A 20,107-nucleotide genomic window follows, 5' to 3' on the forward strand; every position below is an offset into this window, starting at 1 on the left:
CCGCCCCGCGGGGAGCCTCCCGGCCCGGCGCACGATCCGGCCCCGCAGCGCCGCCGTCCCGCCCGGAGGCCCCGGGGGAGCCGGAGGGGCGCGGGGAGGCCCGGGGTGCTGGGGCAGGGCGCGGCAGCCGCGGGGCCCGCCGGCCCGAGGCCTACCCGGCTCCCCCCCACCCCCCAACCCCAGCCCCAAACGCCCGCCCCGGCCCACACCCCCACCCCGGCCCGCGCAGGCCGCGCTGCTCTCCCGGCTCGGGCCCCGGCCGGACCCCCGCCCGCCCGCCAGCCACCGCCGCCCGTGGGCGCCCCCAGGGCCCCGCGGCCCCCAGCCCCCGCCGCCCCGGCGCCGGCCCCTCTCACCCTTTCATTCTCTGCCCGGGGCCTGACGCGGGCCGGCGAATCCCCGGCCTCACGTAAGCGCGCTCGCCGCCCGCCCTGCCTGCGCGGCCCTGCCCGCCGCCCTACGGGAGCCCGGGGATGTGGGCCGGGCCTGGGGCCGCCTCTGCTTACCTTTCAGCTGCTTTTTTTTTTTTCTCCTTCCCCCCTTTTCCCTCGGCCGGGCTGACAGATCAGAGTGAGAGGCGCTGGCAATGGACTAGGAAGCTCGGCTGCCGCGGCTACTGCTCCCCCCTGGGCTCCGGCGAGAGCCTTTCCCTGTCAAGCAAGAGGGGTGAGGATCATATTTTTATTTTGGAAACTAAAAAGTGCTCCCAGGGTCGGTGATTATTAAGGGGAAATCCCTGAATATACTCTCCAGCCAAGAAGGCAGGGCTGCCGGGGCTGCACAGAAGAGGCAGCAGCCTCCTACAGCACCACTACAGGCACTGCGAGGACATAACACCAGAGAGCCGCTCCTCTGCCCTCCGAAACGACAACTTTCCTACCATCTTGGAGGCAGAGGAAAGGGGGGTCGGGGGGAAAAGTGCACCCGCTCCCGATAAAGTACAAATTTCTACTTCTCATCTCTGGAAAAAAGTCCACACCGGCCGTCTACACCGGCGCCTGGGGGAAAAGGCGGGGAAGAAACTGGGGGTGCTTGAGAAACGTTTTCATGGGCACCACGGGGCAAAATGTTTCTGCATCTTCTGATGGAGAGAAATCTTTACAAGACACAGGTTTTCCGGTGACTATTGTTTTCTCTTGTCTATTTAATTTTTTTTTTCCGTGTCGGGGGCAGTGATATTTTATTTTATTTTATATTTCAGGCTAATCCTGATTTTTCTCCATTGCAGATCCAAGTTCTGGGGCTGGGGGTCTGTTTATAAATTTGTACTTCAAGAGACTTCATAGCCACTTTATCTTCATTTGTCTGTTTATTTTTTTTTACATGTATATGTACAGGTTGCCTTATATACAAAAATGTGTGTTATTTATTCCCCTCAAAACTGAGATTGCGAAAAGACAATTGTAAAGGGATGTCTTTTGTCTCCTTTTCTCAAAGCAATGTAAATAAAAGCTAGTGAGTGTCCAGAAAGGCTGGATACAGCTGATTTTTCACAGTGCAAATAAAGGCAGAGATCACTGAGAGGTGAAATACAACTTCAGGGTAACTGACCAGATTTCTGGAAATAATTCTAATTCTGTTAGGGTCTCCCCAGGAAGAAAGGTTACTGTAAAACTGGAAATAGATTTGAAAGCTTTAGATTTTCTTTAAGACTGCTTATTAAGAAACTGCTTATTATACCTAGATACTGGACTTTCTCATTGGATTCTTTAGATCTTTGGTGACTCGCACGTGTTGCTGCCCACTTTCTGTGTCACAGAATGGGAAAATGTGTGTTTTTGTTCGAGTTGCTGTGTTGTTAGTTTATAACTTTCAATGTGCTGCCGGCCTCTAAAAATTACTTTTAATATATTGCAGTGGATGTCACAGGTCTACTTTTTTTAATGAGCAAAGCTTCGTAGGTAAGTGGGATCAAAGTTGCACAAAGCTGAGGTAGCACAGAGGTGAGAGAAGGGATCCGCCCCCTTGCAACAATTCCCACAGAACTCTTATTGGAGGAGAATAAATTCCAGAGATATTTTTCTATTTTTGCCAAGAAAGGGGAGAGTACCAAAAAATGACTAAAGGATCTTTTTGTGGATTCTACTGGGAATGATTAATTGAATCTTAGACTAAAAGTTATTTTTCTGACATATGTTTGCTAACCTAGTGGGAATGGATTTGTAATATTAGTGCCTCGAATCAGCAGAATATTTAATTTCTTTCATTTAAAATGTATTGCAAAGCTCTTAGAAATAACTGATGACTCCACTTAAAAATGTTTCTTCTTTTGAGCGTCCAAATTTAGAAATTCCCATAATTTTAAAGTGAGTTCAGATAATGCATAAATCAAATACTTATTATTTTCATGTTTATCTTTATCATCTAAATTTGAATACAGTACCTGAATAGTCTGGGTTTTCTTTTGTGGGCTTTTTTTTTTTTTTCCCTCTCGTTAGTAGAAAAATCAAAAGTTGTGGGGCCTGGGTGGCTCAGTTGGTTAGTGGCTGGCTTCGGCTCAGGTCATGATCCCGGGGTCTGGGATCTGCTTGATGGGGAACCTGCTTGGAGCCTCTTCTCCCTCTCCCTCTCCCTCTGCCCCTCCCCCTGCTTGTGCTCTCTCCCTTGCCCTCTTACTCTCAAATAAGAAAACTCTTAAAAACAAAAAGTAATTCAAGTAAAATTAACTGATTCTTATCTTGGAAACCTCACTGGGAAGTTGTATTTTATTTACAAGTTTTTAAAAAACATTTGGAGATCAAACGCATTGGTCATGACAAGGAAATTACTTCCCTTAATATGGAACCCTAGTGGACTTGAAAAACAGGTTTCGAACTTGTTCTTCTATATGATGTGACTTTATAGGTATGCTTTGCATTTTTCAAGAAATTAAGATGTGTTCACTTTAAGCTGACTGCACCCTTTTATGCAATCCTTGTGTCCCACAAACTTATTTGCATGATAAGGATATGGGATATGATGCATAATCTTAGTGTTTCAGTGTCTTTATAAAGCTTGACTTGTACATGGCTATAATAATAATAATCCATGATGTTTATCCACCAGCTGCAGACTTGGGGAATTACAGCCTAACCGAGAAAGAAATCTCACTGTGTTTGCAATATTTGGTGAATTTGACTGGTCAGTGTTTCAGTTGCTCGTTGAACTTGTATTAGGAGGTATGTCTCCGTAATTCCTAGAAGCTGCAGGTAGTAACAAAACTACTGACCTAACTGGGGCGCCTGGGTGGCTCAGTCAGTTAAGTGTCTGCCTTTGTCCCAGATCAGGATCTCAGAATCCTAGGATATAGCGCCTCCCTCTTTAGACTTCCTGCTCGGCAGAGGGCCGCTTCTCCCTCTCCCTCTACCCCTCCCCCAGCTCGCGCCCACACTCCTGCACGCTCTCTCTCAAATAAATAAGTAAAATCTTAAAAACAAAACAAAACAAAAAACTGGGCACGTGGGTGGCTCAGTGGGTTAAGCCTCTGCCTTCGGCTCAGGCCATGATCTCAGGGTCCTGGGATAGGGCCCCACATCAAACTCTCTGCTCAGCGGGGAGCCTGCTCCACTCCCCCCCCCCCCAACCTACCTCTCTGCCTATTTGTGATCTCTCTCTCTGTAAAATAAATAAATAAAATCTTTTAAAAAAAAAAAAAAACCTGCTGACATAATTAACCTTAAATAACCCTATTTTTGTGCCCCCCCCCCGGCCGCCAAAAATCCCAAAACTCAAATTTGGCTAATACTACTGAGCCCAACTGCATTTTGGTAACCTTGCTGGACACTTTATGTATGTGCTCTCATGAAATGCCCCCAAAAGCTCCCAACAGGGTTATTTCTCCTTCTTTGCTCTCCTCCTCCTCTTTGTGTTTTCTTCATTTAAATACAGTTGGGGGCGCCTGGGTGGCTCAGTGGGTTAAAGCCTCTGCCTTCAGCTTAGGTCATGATCCCAGAGTCCTGGGATCGAGCCCCACATCGGGCTCTCTGCTCGCCAGGGAGCCTGTTTCCTCCTCTCTCTCTCTCTCTCTCTGCTTGCTTCTCTGCCTACTTGTGATCTCTGTCAAATAAATAAATAAAAATTTAAAAAAATAAATAAATAAATACAGTTGGGATAACTGTCTATACTTTCAAGGGGGTGTAGACCTTCTTGGCCTTAAAACTTTCTAAGAAGATTTCAAATTCTCCTTGTGCTCTAGAAGTGCTGAGGTGCCTACCACAGCTCTATTTTGTGTCTCTGGAAATGCTAGATTCCTGCCCCATGCCCTCTGCCAAAAAATAAATTTTGAGTAGCCAGCAATCGGAACCCTCGTTAATGACAACCAGGGGCCTATTTCACCTTCCTGAGGTCTAGTAACTAAGTCTATGTTATTGTGAGGAATGCAGGTTGTCAGCGAAATAGCTCTGTGAATAAGAGAGGAAAAATTTAACAGTGTATGTTGTGAAGTACTAGCATAATTAGAAGTGCTACCGATGGTTGTAAGGTTAGGCTATTTTTTTTTTTAGATTTTATTTATTTGACAGAGATGACAAGTAGACAGAGAGGCAGGCAGAAAGAGAGAGAGAGAGGAGGAAGCAGGCTCCCTGCTAAGCAGAGAGCCCGATGCGGGACTCGATCCCAGGACCCTGAGATCATGACCTGAGCCGAAGGCAGAGGCTTAGCCCACTGAGCCACCCAGGCACCCCTATAAAGATCTAGGTAATGGACGACAGTGACCTACAGGCATGAATAAATGCCAGAGTCTGACCAAAATGATACTTGAAGCAGTAGTGTCTTATTTATTCTCTTACTGTGCCTTCGTTTCGCAAGCAGTTTGGCCTTTTGTTGAAATAGAAAATGTTTGACTTAATTTAATATTTTTGCTGTATTAGAATCTTTAACTGATCTATTTAAGGATTAATTATTTTAACCTTGTAAAAATTAGTTTACCTTATGATGAACACTTACTGTGAAGTCATTACGAAAATACCACCTATATCCTTAAAAGGTCTCGTCCATAGATTGTGTAGATTTAAAATGAAAGATTTATGCATGTTTAATAATATTACATGTCTTTAAGCAATAAACCTATGCCTTTGTTGGCAAATGTTTGCTGACAGACTCAAGTGTTTAAAAAGACACTGACAGCAGACGTGGTTATACAAATTATACATGGGGTTTTTTTGCGGGGGGGGGTGAGGGGATAAGGGCATGTATATAAACATTCTCTGATCATACATTTCCAAAGACAGATGCTAAAGTCATCAGGACTTTAGCCAGTGTAAAAACTCCCAAGGGGGTAAAAAGGTAGAGGTAGGCTATGTGTACAGAGCCTAAAAGTTTTCAAAACCACACTATTATGATGGCCATAGACACAATTTTTTTCACTTTAAGCATTTCTGTTTTGGAAACATTTGTTGGTAATGTTTCTATCTAAAACAAAGATCCGGTTTTATTGTGGTTAAGGTGCCCTGCAAGAAAATGTTTCTGAGGCAAGCGTAGTTGGCAGACATCCAGGTCATGGTTTTAGATTATTTGAGTATGAAATTTCTGTAATATAGATTTAGCTGTAGTCAAAACACACACGATCAGGTTGTCTCCACGTTCTAACACCTAATCCAGGGGCACTGAGACCTGGGAATTCCTACCTGATGCCAAGACAGAAACCAAGAAAGTCTCCCCCTTGCCCCCCGACAAGTCCCAAAACATACCCCCTCCAGGAACCCATTGGTCACTGGCAGCACCAGGAACGGGATGTGTCCCTAGTGCCATCTAACTACTTTATCACACTTTTGGCAGAAGAATGTAACCTCCTAGCCTAGGCTGTTGGCATTTTGGAGATGTTCTGTGGACTACCAACTCTAACCAAATTGTGTAAGTAATGATCAGTAAAAAAGAACACCCAAAAGCAGTATTAATGATTGGATTTGAGTACAATTATAAGTGATTATCAACCTTTTCTAGAATTAATAATGAAAAACTGTTCTAAAAGTGCTGATTAGTTAAAATATTGTAGTAAGAAGGAAAATCCATGGAGTCCTCAGAATAACAGGCAAAGGTCAACACAAAGATTACAATGTTCATTTCTGCTGCATTCCTGGTAAAGCTAGCTTTTGTAGACCCACTGGGAACTTAACCACTCTTTCCATGGGAAAATAAATTCTAGGTTCCAAACAGCTAATGGACAGTGATGTTCTGGAACACGTTCATTAATAACTTTGAACTTCCTGTACTGTATGTGATGTCTTTGTCATATATTTGTTATAGACGGCCAGGGTTCAATAGTGAGGGTGGGAAAAAGGGAAATTCTCTCATTCAGTTAAAGTAAGGAATTACAATTTTTTTAAATATTTTTAAAAAGATTTTATTTAGGGGCACCTGGATGGCTCAGTGGGTTAAGCTGCTGCCTTCAGCTCAGGTCATGATCTCGGGGTCCTGGGATCGAGTCCCGCATCGGGCTCTCTGCTCAGCGGGGAGCCTGCTTCCTCCTCTCTCTGCCTGCCTCTCTGCCTGCTTGTGATCTCTCTCTGTCAAATAAATAAATAAAATATTAAAAAAAAAAAAAGATTTTATTTATTTCTTTGAGCTAGAGATCACGAGCAGGAGGGGAGGAGTAGAGGGAGAAGCAGACTCCCCAGTGAACAGGGAGTCGATGCGGGCGGGACTCCTCACAACCTGAGCCAAAACAACCGTCAGTCACTTCACTACCTGTGCTGTCCCAGGCACCCCACTAAGGAGTTACTCTTAACACGATTCAAATAGCTTGATTCAAATTCGGGTGAGGAAGATGATCAAATTCTAAAGGGGGAAGGCCAGTTGTACACCAGGAGAAAAGGCCTCAGTAACCAAAATTATACTTTTTACCTTAACTGTATACATTGCTGTTTCAGTTCTATGCATGTCTGGGTGCTATATGAGCTTACAAGTAGGTATTTGCATTTTGCTATATTTATTTATTTATTTTTTTTTTTTTGAGAGAAAGAGGGAGACGAGTGAGAAAGCATGAGAGAGGAGGTCAGAGGGAGAAGCAGACTCCCCGTGGAGCTGGGAGCCCGATGTGGGGCTCGATCCCAGGACTCCGGGATCACAACCTGAGCCGAAGGTCGAGGCTTAACCCACTGAACCACCCAGGCGCCCCTGCATTTTGCTTTATTAAGGAAAACCAGAAAGAGAAAGAAATGAGGGGACAGAAGTCGGTAAGATTCGGGCGCCTGGGTGGCTCAGTGGGTTAAGCCGCTGCCTTCGGCTCAGGTCATGATCTCAGGGTCCTGGGATCGAGTCCCGCGTCGGGCTCTCTGCTCAGCGGGGAGCCTGCTTCCTCCTCTCTCTCTCTCTACCTGCCTCTCTGCCTTCTTGTGATCTCTCTCTGTCAAATAAATAAATAAAATCTTAAAAAAAAAAAAAAGAAGTCGGTAAGATTCTACTAAAAATGATCCAACCTCGTCCTTCTGTTAGGCTGACGCTGTCTTTTGCCCCACACAGCAAGTCATGGCCGTTCTCGTCTGGATGCCCCCGTTTCCACTCTGCTTTGATGCCTGGCTCAGAATCGTGTCCCCAAAGCTTTCTGATGCCACCTGAGTCTACAGTGACCTTGTTGTTACTTAGTGCCTTGAGTTGTTTTCTAGGATTTGGGGGGTTTTGTTTGTTCATTGGTTTCCACGTGTGTTCCTCTTGTGCAAAACAGCGTGAAGTGGTTAGGAGCCCGATCTCCTGTCAAGGCCATCTGGTTCAGGAACTTGGCTTTACCACTTTCCTTGGTAGTGTGATGCTGGGCGAGCTTTTAACCTCGCAGTTTCCTCATTTGTCAGAATGAGAATAATAATAGCACCTATGTTACCGTATTATGGTAAGGATTAAGGGGCACAGTGCGCGGAAGGCCCAAGGCAGGGTCTCCAGCCGTAGGAAGTGCTGTGTAAAGTCAGCTGCCCATTTTGGTTGCTTGCCAGTAAACACCTTACAGGCAGTATGGCTCAAGGTCAGGGAGTACTGTTTTGTTATTGTTTTGTTTTGAAACACTACCAAGACAGTGGGCTGAGCAGCACTCGTTACAAGTTGACCTCAACACAGGAAAAGATGAAAGGAGATTAAGATTGTGGCATACTAAATATCTACGTTAAAACAGAAATAGTCCATTGATTTTTTTTTTTTCCAGATTCTTTTTTTTTTTTTTTTTTTAGGTAATCTCCATACCCATCGTGAAGCTTGAACTTACAACCCCAAGATCAAGAGTCTCGTGCTATACCAACTGAACCAAATGGCCCCTCCAGGTAGCTTTGAATACCCAGATAGTTGACAGTCTACAACAAAGAATTTTAACTTTAGCGGAGATCTTGGTGTCCCTCAGACTCAATCAAGGTGTTAAATATAAAATGGAGTACAGGAAAAGTACTCACACAATGCACGACAGAGTACCGTGACCAGTTAAACCCTCTTTCATTAGCCATTCTTAAGAATGAGAAATGCATCTAAGTTTCAGTATGAGGTATTGAAGAAAGATTGTTCTGACAAGGAAGCATTAAAAAATATGAAAAAAAATTTTTTTAAGATTTATTTATTTTAGGGGCGCCTGGGTGGCTCAGTGGGTTAAAGCCTCTGCCTTCGGCTCAGGTCATGATCCCAGGGTCCTGGGATTGAGCCCCGCATCGGGCTCTTTGCTCAGCGGGGAGCCTGCTTCCTCCCTTCTCTCTCTGCCTGCCTCTCTGCCTACTTGTGGTCTCTGTCTGTCAAATAAAATAAATAAAATCTTTAAAAAAAAAAAAAGATTTATTTATTTTATTTGAGAGAGTGAGCTTGGGGGGCATGGGCAGAGGGAGAGAGAATCTTCAGCCGACTCCATGCTGAGCCCGGAGCCCAGCAGGGTTCGGTCTCATAACCTAACGACCTAAGCTGAAACCAAGAGTCGGATCCCCAACCGACTCCACCATCCAGATGCCCCCGATTATGAAATATCTTCAAAAAGAGCCATCCCATAAGGGATGTTTGACACATGTAACATTTCCAACTAACTGCATTATCAGACAGCTATTAGTGAATTGTTTTAAAATGCAAATACAGGGGGCACCCGGGTGGCTCAGTTGGTTAAGCAGCTGCCTTTGGCTCAGGTCATGATCCCAGGGTCCTGGGATCGAGCCCCGCATCGGGCTCTCCTCTCAGCAGAGGGCCTGTGTCTCTCTCTCCCTCTGCCTGCTGCTCTTTTTACTTGTGCTCTCTATTCTCTGTCAAATAAATAAATAAAATCTTTTTTAAAAAATTCAAATACAGTGTTAGGTTAAAGTATGGGGTTTAGAAAACCGTGTGTGAATCCCATAGCTAATATTTGTTCAGTAGCTATAAAAGTAGGCAAGTTCTGGGCCGCCTCTACCTTCGGCTCAGGTCATGATCCCAGGGTTCTGGGATCGAGCCCCGCATCGGGCTCTCTGCTCAGCGGGGAGCCTGCTTCCTCCTCTCTCTCTCTCTCTGCCTGCCTCTCAGTCTATTTCTATCTGTCAAATAAATAAATAAAATCTTTAAAGAAAAAAGTAGGCAAGTTCTCTAGACTGTAAAGCCTCAGTGCCCTCATTCTTAAGACGACTGCCTGAATAAGATAATTTATAGGACCATATGTAATATACTGTCTGACACTTAACAGCCATTCCATAACTGAACATTTCTATTTCTTTTCTCTGAATTCACAGAAAGTGACTTTAATCAAAGTAGGACTTTAATTAGAAAACGGAGAAGGGGCCTTACTCTAGAATTGATTTCCAGAGTATTGAAGAACAAATAACATATTAGTTAAAACCCTATTCACATACTTATTATTTTCTTGGAAGATTTGTGTGAGATTTCTCTGTGATTGAAGAGTACTTGTGTAAATGAAAGTTTAATTTTTAAACTATATATTTTTCCTCTAAGACAGCCTTAACCAACACAGAGCCACAGGCATGTGGTCACGTGCTGTGTGCCCAGACTCCTAGCACTTGGCTCTAACGGAAAATGATCACAGGGGTCTTCTTGTACAGGGTGCTAGGTGATACCCTGCCCGGAGAACTGACCTCAGCTCTGTGGCATATATTGTGTTTGAAACAGGGAACTTAAGAAATCAACTCAGCAGCTAATGACCTACTAAAAAGAACAGAATGCTATAGAATAGAAAATACCCAGAGTCATTGTGGTCAAAGTTTATTTCATGAAACAGTTCTCTTCAGTTACAAACACATGTATGTGCCTTTATGGCAGATTGGGACAAAAGTTTGAAGAGCTCCCGGTGTATCTTATCAGGCTGAAATTTGTAGGATCCTGCAGTGGTGAAGGCGTGAACCAGACAGGCCTTGTCCTCTCATTGGCTTTACAGTTGAGGTATAGGATAAAGGTCTGAACTGGTCTGGTGGAAGACGTAGGGAGAGGTAGAGCCCAAGAAGAACTTGAGACCACTGGGCTTAAAAATGTTAAGTTTCTGGGGTGCCTGGGTGGCTCAGTGGGTTAGGCCGCTGCCTTCGGCTCGGGTCATGATCTCAGGGTCCTGGGATCGAGTCCCACATCTGGCTCTCTGCTCAGCAGGGAGCCTGCTTCCCTCTCTCTCTCTGCCTGCCTCTCTGTCTACTGTGATCTCTCTCTGTCAAATAAATAAATAAAATCTTAAAAAAAAAAAAAAAAAGTTAAGTTTCTTATTTTTTGCTCAACTGCTGGCCGAGCTAACCGTGTTGAGGGCAAGTCTGGCTGGTGAGAACCCGTGATGCTGGATAGGTTATCTCATGAAAACGCAGGTTGTCTGTGCAAGTTTACCTTGTCATACCTCAAAGGCGTGAAGAGGCCATTGTGTGGTCAAAGAATGAAAGAAAACCAGGAAACAGTAGGACTTCTGTGCTGGGAAAATCAACTGAACAGGGTTGTGATTAAAGTCAATGAAGGAAGTAGATCAGCTGAACATTAAATTGTTTACCTGTAAGTCAAAGACACTAAAATCTCAGGTGAGGTATTCAAGACTAAAGGAAGTATTTTTTCACAGCAGTAAATTCTGACTGTGTAAAACTTAATTCAAAAGCTGAAATTTGTGGGGCACCTGGCTGGCTCGGTAAGTAGAGCAGGCGACTCTTGATCTTAGTGTTGGGAGTTCAAGCCCGACCTTGGATGTACAGGTTGTCCTTGGATGTACTTTGAAATAAAATCTTTAAAAGAGAGCAAAAAGATGGAATTTATTGCAAAGATTAACTTGTAACAGTTGAAAATAGGAGACTCAGCCCAAATTGCTTAGCCTTCCTTCAGTCAGCTGAGTGCTTGCTGGGCGTGGCATTCAGGCTCTGTGGGGAAGTAAAATAGGGCGCGCAGCTGGGCACAGGGAGCTTAGAGGCTAGCTGCAAGGTAAGTAAAGTCGGGGAAACCCTGGGGAACAAGCAGGGGCTCATAGTAGGGAACCGAAGGGGCAGAGCAAGGAGTTAAGCTGCTTTGGGTTGTTGTCGAGGCCCGCCCGGGTCCCTGAGTGACCCTGGGCCCCTCTCGGAGCCTCTTTCGTTCCTTCTGAAAACTGGGGAGAATGCTTGTGTGGAGTCCAGAAGGTATGTGGGAATCTCTAGCAGTCCTGGTACGAAGAAGATCCTGGATCAGTGTTTGCTGAATCTAAACGGAGGGTTTTACTTACCTGGGGCAGAGGAAGTGGCATGAAGTAAAGCAGAAGTATGTCTTTCTCCGTAGCATGACAGCGTATGTGCTGGAAAATAAAGAAGGAGGGTAGGGCCCAATTAAGAGAACTTTCAAAGCCAAGCTGAAAAGTTCGAGCAGATACAACAGGCAATAACCACTATGTATACTTAAGCAAAAAGGATCTGCTGTGTAATTATTCAAGGAATACCAATGAATCACTTATAGAGTGCTAGGCCCTGCAGTTAGGATATTGGGGAAACAGTAACCCCTGCCCTCAAGTGGCTTCCGTCTGGCAAGGGAGAGAATTACTGTTTTAGAGATGTTTCATTTTATACAGATCCCACTTTAAAAAATAAAAATTCTGCGGCACCTGGGTGGCTCCAGCCCTACATTGGGCTGGGCATAGAGCCTACTTAAGATACGTATATATATATATTTTTTCCATACATATATATCCCATACATATATATTCCATAAAAGCTAGGGGCTTTTTCCTTTTTTAAAAATGTTTTTAATTTTAATTTTTTTTTTTTTTTTAACTAGGTTCCAGGGGCACCTGGGTGGCTCAGTGGGTTAAACTAGGTTCCATACCCAGCATGGGGCTTGACCTCATGACATCGAGATCAAGAGTCAGATGCTTTACCAACTGAGCCAGCCAGGCCCCCTTCTTTTTCTTTTTCTTTTTTTTTTTTTTTTAAAGATTTTATTTATTTATTTTGACAGAGAGAAATCACAAGTAGACAGAGAGGCAGGCAGAGAGAGAGAGAGAGGGAAGCAGGCTCCCTGCTGAGCGGAGAGCCCCATGCGGGACTCGATCCCAGGACTCTGAGATCATGACCTGAGCCGAAGGCAGTGGCTTAACCCACTGAGCCACCCAGGCACCCTTTTTTTTTTTTTTGAGATATTTTATTCATTAAGCATCTAGAACAGTGCTTGCCGCAAAATCTGCACCGTATTTGTTAAATTAATGAATATTTAAGATTTTGAATTTTTTTTTAAAGCTTTTATTTATTTATTTGACAGAGAAATCACAAGTAGGCAGAGAGGCAGGCAGAGAGAGAGAGAGAGAGGGAAGCAGGCTCCCTGCTGAGCAGAGAGCCCGATGCGGGACTCGATCCCAGGACTCTGAGATCATGACCTGAGCCGAAGGCAGCGGCTTAACCCACTGAGCCACCCAGGCACCCAAGATTTTGAATTCTTAACCAATTTAATGTCTTTGAGATGATTTTATAATTAGGATAGGGCTATTTGGGGTGCCTGGGTGGCTCAGTCCATAAAGCATCTGCCTTCAGCTCAGGTCATGATCTCAGGGTCCCGGAATCAAGCCCTGCTTCGGGCTCTCCACTCAGCGGCAAGTCTGCTTCTCCCTCTCCCTCTGTGATCTCTCTGGCTTTCATTGTCTCTCAGATAAATAAAATCTTAAAAACCAAAAAAAAAAAAGATATTGACTATTCTTTTTTTTTTTTTTTTCTATAGGTTAAATGAGAAGCATTCGAGGAAGCAAATTTGGACTTTCTGTCAATCTCACTGAGAGTCTAAGGTGATTAGTAAAATAATACATGTACAATTCTAACCATGCTAGACTACTTAAGCATAATATTCCAACTGTCCATACTATAGTCTAACTAAAACATCCGGGAGCAGTGCTTTTTCTATTGGCTATTTCTGTGGTACATTCTTTATTACTAAGACCACTTAAAGTGTATGCACACTCTATTTTTAAATGACTAATGTCACTTAATATTGAAAACTCTACAGGTTAAAAAGCAAAAAATACAATACAAGAGAATAGCCTGAGGTAAAAGCAAACATACAAGAGGAGAGAAATATGGTTTTCATTATAGCCTTTTGTGTGGAAACTCTGTGGCATATTTGAGGAAATATCTTTAAGTAGTCCCTCCCCCCATTATGTAGGATATGATCAATTATACCATCTGCTCCTCTAGGTAACTTGGCAGCTGTTAATTGACTAACATTATTCCCTGAGTTTTGCTGTAGCCATGGATGGTTCTAGAACATAAAAACAAGAGATTTGTAAGAATGGCTTTTGTGGCGTGGGGGGTGAGGGGGATAAAGGAGTGCACCTGTTGCAATGAGCACCGGGCGATGTACGGAAGTGATGAATCACTACATTGTACACCTGAAACTAATATTACACTGTATGTTAACTAACTGGAATTAAAATAAAAACTTCAAAAATAAGTAAGTAAATGGGAAGAAAAAAGAATAAATATTGAATGACTGGGAAGAACAAAGTAAATATCTACGTAGTCATAAATCATTTTTGTTTTCCCAGAGGTTTTATGATGTTCTGTATATCTGAATGTTTACATGTATTAATGTATAGAGCAGAAGCAATTAAGTAATTTAATACCAACAGAATTTATACTTCAAATGGCGAAAGAATGGAGCATCTCAGTTTGTGGTGAGATACCCAGATGCTTCCTGTTACTCTGTCCAGAACGATGTTAACATTAACCTCAGAGGAGGCCGTTAAGCCAGTCTTGAGCTAGAAACGGGCAAGCATGATGTTTCTGTCTGTGGAGGAAGGAGGGAAGAATCGTGTTACCTAAAATGCATGAGCAGCAAAGTTAGCGTAGGTTATACAATAATCACTGATGATGTGATAAACTATCATTCAGTCCTGTGGTCTATGTCCATCTCTCTGAAATAAAGCTAACGAGCAATGACAAGGACAGAGACTCCCGACACCATTCTTAGAACGTTCATGCAAATACCCCGCAGGCCATTTGTCCGTTTCTTCTTCTTCTATTGGAAGAGCATTTCTATCTTTTCTGAATCAAACTCTTTGAATGGTGTGTTACTGAATTCTTTTTTGCTCCCCTCTCTTTAACCTGACTGGAGTTGAGAAAATTTCTGAAATGTTCATTCTTTTAAATTACAAAAGGGGCTTTTGTGTTATTTGTTGTTTATGCCAACTCCTTAATTCGAAGTAAAAGAAAAAAAGCAAACAGCAAAGCAGCAACCACAAAAAGCCTCCACAATGTACTAAGTTGTCCAGATTTTCATTTTTTGATTATATCCATTAATAGTATTTGGTTTCCGGGTGCCTGGGTGGCTCAGTTGGCTGAGGGTCTTACTCTTGATTTTGGTTCAGGTCATGATCTCAGGGTGGCGAGATGGAACCCCACTTCTGGCTCTGTGCTGGGCATGGAGCCTGCCTAAGATTCTCTTCCTCTCCCTCTCCCTCTGCCTCTCTCCCCATGAACTCCTGTGCAGGCACCCTCTCTCTCTCTTTAAAAAAAAAAAAAAATGGTATTTGCTTTCATTAATCTGTAACACTGCATCAAAATCATTACAATACTGAAGCATACTAAGTCTTCCAAAACACACCAACTCTTCCAAAATTGAGCTATCTTAAAAGAAAATAAAATGTGCTTTTCGTGTTACCTAACAATTAGAAAAACCAAGCCCTAGGCAAGTAAATTGCTAATAGTTACATAGACTAACCCAGTTCTACAGGGAAATAGCTCCAGGTGTTTTGACATATTTTTGTTGTTGTTGTTAACTATGGACTTTGTTAGATTTCATCGGTTTACCACTAATGTCCTTTTTCCACTCCAGACACTCCGTCTTTCCTTCTCTTTATGACCTCAACCTTTTAAAAGAGTACTTACTGGTCAGTCATTTTGTAGAGTATCTCCCAATTTGGGTTTCATTTGGGTTTTCTCATGATTAGATGAGGTAATGTAGTTTGGGCAAGAAAATCTCAGACACGATGTGTCCTTTTCAGAGCATCCTATCGGGGCGTGATGTTGAGATGTGTTATGGCTAGTTGTGTAGTTTTCTTCCGCCACCGGAGTAAATCACCCTAGACCCATTTATTATCTTTCCATTTCTAGAGGTGAGAAGTCCAGGCAAAGGGCGGCTGGGCTCTCTGCTCAGGGTCTCCCAAGGGTGAAATCAGGGTGTTGGCTGGGCTGCATTCGGATTTGGATCTTGTAGTCCTCTTGTTGGTTCACTCGGGCTGTTGGCAAAATTCAGTTTCTTGGTTATAGGACAGAACTGTTTCCTGGCTGTCTGGCAGCCAGGGATCTCTCCCATCTCCTACAGGTTCCTCTCCAGTTCTAACTGATGGCACTTCCATCTCTAAGGGCAGGTAAACCTCCTAGATATTCCCTCACATACCTCGAGTCTCTGATTTCCAGGCCCAGGTGTAAAAGGCCCTTATGGACAATGGGGTGGCCCAGTCAGTTAAGCATCTGCCTTCAGTTCAGGTCATGATCCCAGGGTCCTGGGATTTTGTCTCACATCAGGCTCCCCGCTCAGCAGAAGCCTGCGCAGGGAGCCTGCTTCTCCCTCTGCCTGTGCTCTCCCTCTCTCTGTCAAATAAATAAAATCTTAAAAAACAAAACAAAACAAAACAAAGGTAAGGAGGATGGAAGGAGTGAACAGGAATCTTAGAATTTTGCTTGCCACACTAGTGATCATTAATCTTGATTACTTGGTTAAGCTGGTGTTTTCAGGGTTTCTCCACTGCAGAGTTACTGTATTTCCACTTGTAATTATGAAGTATCCTGGGAGACATACTTTGAACTATGCAAATAGTCTGCTTCTCCTCCAACTTTCCCATATTAATTTTGTAAACAGTTTTATTTATTTGTTTGTTTATTTATTGAAGAGAGTGAGCCCGAGTGGTGGGGAGGGGCAGAGGGAGAGGAAGAAGCAGGCCCCCTGCTGAGCAGGGAGCCAGACCCGGGGGGGGGGGGGGGGGGGGGGGGGGGGGCATCCCAGGACCCTGAGATCATGACCTGAGCTAAAGGCAGGCATTTTACCAACTGAACCACCCAGGCACCCCTTTCCCATATTGATTTTAACATTCTTCAGTGGAATCGTCCATTCTCCTCCATGTATGTATGTATTTATGTATTAATTTATTTCTTAGTGGCCTCATGAGAATACATATTTTATTTGAGGGGTTATAATCCATCATTATTTTGTTGTTCAACTTGTTCCAGCTTTAGCCATTGGTAGCCTTTTCAGATTAGTGTCTGTGCCCTTTTGACATGCCCCCCCCAACCCTTGAGCACTTACTTCTTCACTTTCTGATACCAAAGGAAGCTGTGGATTCATCTTATCTTTTTTCCTGCCCCAAACCCGAATAAATCGCTTTTCCAAGGATAACTCCAATTGTAATCCAAGAGTAGAGGTAAAGTTGCGTTTATATTGACTTCAGATTAGGGTCTCCATAGGTTTGGTGCAGATTAATGAAGGTATTAATCGAAATTTGCTTCCAAACAAAGTACTACGAATTTAGTGACTTAACACAGTTTATTATGTTACTACAGCTCTGCAAGTCAGAAGTCCGAAAGGGGTTTTACTGGGCTGAAATTAAGCCATCAGCAGGGTTGCATTCGTCTGGAGGCTCCAGGGGATAAACTTTCCCTTGTCTTTTCCAGCTTCTAGAAGCTACTACCTGTGTACCTTGACTTGCGCCGATCCCCTCCTACATCTTTAAAACCAGCGGGGGCAGAGTCTCCTAATCTTCTCTGACTCCTGTCCTCCTGCCTCACTCTTATTAAGACACAGCTGATTACATTGTCCCCACCCAGATAATCCAGAATAATCTCCCCAACTCAAGATCCTTAACTTAATCCTATCTATAAAATCTGTTTTCCCATGTTGGGTAATGTGTTCAGGGAATTAAGACATGGACATATTTGGGGGCCACTATGTGGTCTACCACATGAATATATTTAGACTAATATATACGGATTAGTGGGACAACCAGTCCACATTAATCAGGCAAAAGGGAAAAAAAAGAATACACACACACAACACATTTTTTTTTTTTTTTAAGAGAGGGAGAGAGAGAGAATCTCAATCAAGCTCCATACCCAGGGCGGAACCAACACCCCAGGTATCCAGCACCGGGCTTGATCTCACAACCCCGAGACCATGACCTGAGCGAAAATCAAGAGTCAGACGCTTAACTGACTGAGCCATCCAGGAGCCCCAAGGGAAATATCTTTTTTTTTTTTTTTTTTAAGATTTATTTATTGGACAGAGAGAGACCACAAGTAGGCAGAGAGGCAGGCGGGGCGGGGGGTGGGGGCGGGGAGCAGGCTCCCTGTGGAGCAGAGAGCCCGATGCAGGGCTCGATCCCAGGATCCCGAGATCATGACCTGAGCTGAAGGCAGAGGCTTTAACCCACTGAGCCACCCAGGCGCCCTGGGAAATATCTTTTTTTTCTTTTTTTTTTTTGCCCATATGTTAATAATGATTTTATTTAACTTGTTATTAATGAGGGAACTTAGGGGCGCCTGGGTGGCTCAGTGGGTTAAACCGCTGCCTTCGGCTCGGGTCATGATCTCAGGGTCCTGGGATCGAGTCCCTCATCGGGCTCTGCTCAGCAGGGAGCCTGCTTCCTCCTCTCTCTCTCTCTGCCTGCATCTCTGCCTACTTGTGATCTCTCTCTGTCAAATAAATAAATAAAATCTTAAAAAAAAATGAGGGAACTTAGTAGGTTTTTTAAAATTTTTTTTATTTTTTATAAACATATAATGTATTATTAGCCCCAGGGGTACAGGTCTGTGAATCACCAGGTTTACACACATCACAGCACTCCCCATAGCACATACCCTCCCCAATGTCCATAACCCCACCCCCCTCTTCCTATCTCCCCTTCCCCTCCCCGCCCCAACCCTCAGTTTGTTTTGTGAGATTAAGAGTCTCTTACGGGGGGCACCTGGGTGGCTCAGTGGGTTAAGCTGCTGCCTTCGGCTCAGGTCATGATCTCAGGGTCCTGGGATCGAGTCCCGCATCGGGCTCTCTGCTCAGCAGGGAGCCTGCTTCCTCCTCTCTCTCTCTGCCTACTTGTGATCTCTGTCAAATAAATAAATAAAATCTTTTAAAAAAAAAAAAAAAGAGTCTCTTACGGTTTGTCTCTTTTTCCTATACCAGGGAAATACCTTTTTAATACCAGGTCCCTTTTTACTTTTTCTTCATAGCGCAGTAAGTCACCTTTTTATTATTTTATTTTAAGATTTTATTTATTTACTTGACAGAGAGAGACACAGTGAGAGGGAACACAAGCAGGGGGAACAGGAGAGGGAGAAGCAGGCCTCCCGCTGAGCAGAGAGCTGTATGCAGGGCTCGATCCCAGAACCCCTGGGATCCTGACCGGAGCTGAAGGCAGACGCTTAATGACCGAGCCACCCAGGAAGTCACCTTTTTAAAAATTGTAGTATGTTTGCAAATTTGTCTAACTCCTTCATAAAAATAAATGTCAGCAATCTTCCATTGGTAGGACATTGATTTTGATTTGTCCTCCAGCAGGAGTGAAGAACTCCTGCTGATCTATCTGTCCTGTGGATCTATCTGTCCCCCTCCTTCCTTTGTCACCAAGAGCGCAGAATTTTACAGGATCATACCCAGTTGTACAAGCAGTGATTATAATTTCCCGTGACACAGTACTGTACGGACCAAAGAGCTCAGTTTATATAAACTGTAGGTACTTTGCTGGTTGGGAATTACTTTGCTGGAGCTAAATGAAAAAAATTAAATATTCTCTTCATACTCTCAGCTGTATCTGTGAATTTACTTTTTATTCATTTATTTATTGAGCAAATATTTGAATACCTGACTGTGCAAGATACTGCAATAGGGGGGCGCCTGGGTGGCTCAGTGGGTTAAGCCGCTGCCTTCGGCTCAGGTCATGATCTCAGGGTCCTGGGATCGAGTCCCGCATTGGGCTCTCTGCTCAGCAGGGAGCCTGCTTCCTCCTCTCTCTCTGCCTGCCTCTCTGCCTACTTGTGATCTCTCTCTGTCAAATAAATAAATAAAATCTTTAAAAAAAAAAAAAGATACTGCAATAGGTATTGGTGATGACTGTTACTGGGCTTGAAATTAATTAGGATTCAAAAGAGGGTTTTTGTTTTTGTTTGTTTTTGTTTTTTGAGGTTTTTTTTTGGACATTGCTTTTAGTAGCTAACCCTCAGGGAGTACTTCGAGTATCTAATACTTATAAACTTATTTTCTCTCTGAAAGCATATTTTTTTTTTCTTTTTTTTTTCAAGGATTTTTTTTTTTAAGATTATTTATTTATTTATTTGACAGACAGAGATCACAAGTAGGCAGAGAGGCAGGCAGAGAGAGGGGGGGAAAGCAGGCTCCCCACCTCGCAGAGAGCCCGATGCGGGGCTCGATCCCGGGGCTCCGGGATCCTGACCCGAGCCGAAGGCAGAGGCTTTAACCCACTGAGCCACCCAGGCGCCCCCTGGAAGCATATTTCTAAAGCCAAGCTTTTCCCATTCTTATTATTTTCAACTGACTAGAAATAAAATTTTTGATGTAAAATATAATGTGGAAAAAGCCATAATGCTTTCTATTCTAGTACTAAACTGTAGATTGGTTGCATACAAAATCACAGGTTTCTAGGTACACATTTTATTTATTTATTTTTTAAAGATTTTATTTATTTATTTGACAGAGAGAGATCACAAGTAGGCAGAGATGCAGGCAGAGAGAGAGGAAGGGAAGCAGGCTCCCTGCTGAGCAGAGAGCCCGATGT

General features: G+C 43.7%; 1 protein-coding gene and 1 long non-coding RNA gene across 5 annotated transcripts in view; one reads left to right on the forward strand and one right to left on the reverse strand.

Annotated features, from left to right (window-relative positions):
- INO80D (INO80 complex subunit D) overlaps positions 1–566 on the reverse strand; it is a 61,107-nt gene extending 60,541 nt beyond the window's left edge. Inside the window, exon 1 of one of the 2 annotated variants that reach the window (XM_044241402.1) lies at positions 507–566. The gene's annotated coding sequence lies outside the window, so the exon portion shown is untranslated. The remainder of the gene's footprint in view (positions 1–506) is intronic. The other variant, XM_044241406.1, reaches the window with a different exon arrangement.
- Positions 301–19,692, forward strand: LOC122902231. 3 transcript variants are annotated; one of them, XR_006383775.1, is made up of 5 exons: positions 301–409; positions 565–1,119; positions 8,133–8,222; positions 13,051–13,114; positions 19,654–19,692. It is a non-coding gene; the product is annotated as an uncharacterized LOC122902231 (long non-coding RNA). The 3 variants fall into 3 exon arrangements; XR_006383777.1 differs by having other exon boundaries at positions 565–666; XR_006383776.1 differs by lacking the exon at positions 8,133–8,222.
- The last annotated feature ends 415 nt before the right edge of the window (positions 19,693–20,107 follow it).

The sequence above is a fragment of the Neovison vison genome, chromosome 3, assembly GCF_020171115.1.
Source record: "Neovison vison isolate M4711 chromosome 3, ASM_NN_V1, whole genome shotgun sequence".
In the NCBI taxonomy this organism is placed as follows: Eukaryota; Metazoa; Chordata; class Mammalia; order Carnivora; family Mustelidae; genus Neogale; species Neogale vison.